This window comes from Mus caroli, unplaced genomic scaffold (assembly GCF_978045245.1).
Source record: "Mus caroli unplaced genomic scaffold, Mus_caroli_1 scaffold_8, whole genome shotgun sequence".
NCBI classification, from domain to species: Eukaryota; Metazoa; Chordata; class Mammalia; order Rodentia; family Muridae; genus Mus; species Mus caroli.
Window position 1 is genome coordinate 112,619,434 of NW_028227263.1, and position 1,524 is coordinate 112,620,957.

Genomic DNA, 1,524 nt, shown 5'->3' on the forward strand with positions numbered 1-1,524 from the left:
AGTGTCCTCCACCCTGGAAAGGCCCTCTTGTCCTTCCTACACTTGCAGCATCTGGGTAGCAGACTAAGAAATCCTCTAGGCCAGCCTGGGTGTGGTTGGTGAGCCAATCAGCTGCATAGAAAGATGACAGTTCAAACAGCATTTTTCGGTTTTTCTGTCTTTAGAGTTACTGGTTTCTTTGGTAAGCATGAACTGAGAAACAGAACCACAGACAAATGCACAAAAATACCAATCACCGGTAGGTTCAGTGGTTAAGAGCACTGAATGCCCTTGCAGAGGACCATGCTTTTTTTTCTAGCATCGTCAAGGTAGCTCACAACCATCTTGAGTTCTAGTTCCAGGAGGTCTGAAGCCCTCTTCTGACCTCTCCAGGCTCCTGCATGCACATGGTGCACATGCACTCACGCATGCACACATAAAAATAAAAACCAGGTGGAGAGCTGGTGAGATGGCTCAGTGGGTAAGAGCACTGACCGCTCTTCTGAAGGTCCTGAGATCAAATCCCAGCAACCACATGGTGGCTTACAACCACCTATAATGAGATCTGATGCCATCTTCTGGTGTGTCTGAAGACGGCTACAGTGTACTTATTTATAATAATAAATAAATTTCTGGGCCGGAGCAAGCGAGGATGGAGCGAGCTGGGCTGACAAGAGTGAGCAGAGGTCCTAAATTCAATTCCCAAAATCCAGTTGAAGGCTCACAACTATCTGTACAGCTACAGTATACACACATACATATAGTAAATAAATAAATCTTTTTTTTTTTTTTTTTTTTTTTGGTTTTTCGAGACAGGGTTTCTCTGTGTAGCCCTGGCTGTCCTGGAACTCACTTTGTAGACCAGGCTGGCCTCGAACTCAGAAATCCGCCTGCCTCTGCCTCCTGAGTGCTGGGATTAAAGGCGATAAATAAATCTTAAAAAAAAAAAAAAAAAAAAACCCTGTTGGGTGGTTGTGACGCACGCCTTTAATGTGTTAGCTCCCTAGTAGGTAGAGTTACAGGTAGTGCTGAGCTGCCTAATATGAATGCTGACAGCTGAACTCAGGTCCTCTGCAGTAGCAATATGTGCGTTTAACCTCTGGGCCATCCGTCCAGCTCATGGAGTATATTGATAAATGTGGCTATGTTGTATGACAGTTTAATATGTGTTTCCTGCTTTTTTTTTTCTTTCTTTCTTTTGTTTTTTCGAGACAGGGTTTCTTCTCTGTGTAGCCCTGGCTGTGCTAGAACTCACTCTGTAGACCAGGCTGGCCTCGAACTCAAGAAATCCTCCTCGTGCGCCACCACTTCCCGGCCGGGTCATAGCTTTTTTTAACCCTTAAATAAGGAGCTTTTGTTGGGAATTCAAACCGAGGTCTTTAGAAGGTGACCCTAGGCATCTCAGGCTGAGAGCTGGTTTGTGCTCCTCTGGAATTGTGTGACAAGTAATCCCAGGACTCCGGGTGTCGCCTTGGCCCATCCCCGGGCGGGCTGGCGGCCGCACTGCGCAGGAGCGGAAGCTGCGCTGCCCTTCCCCCACCGACT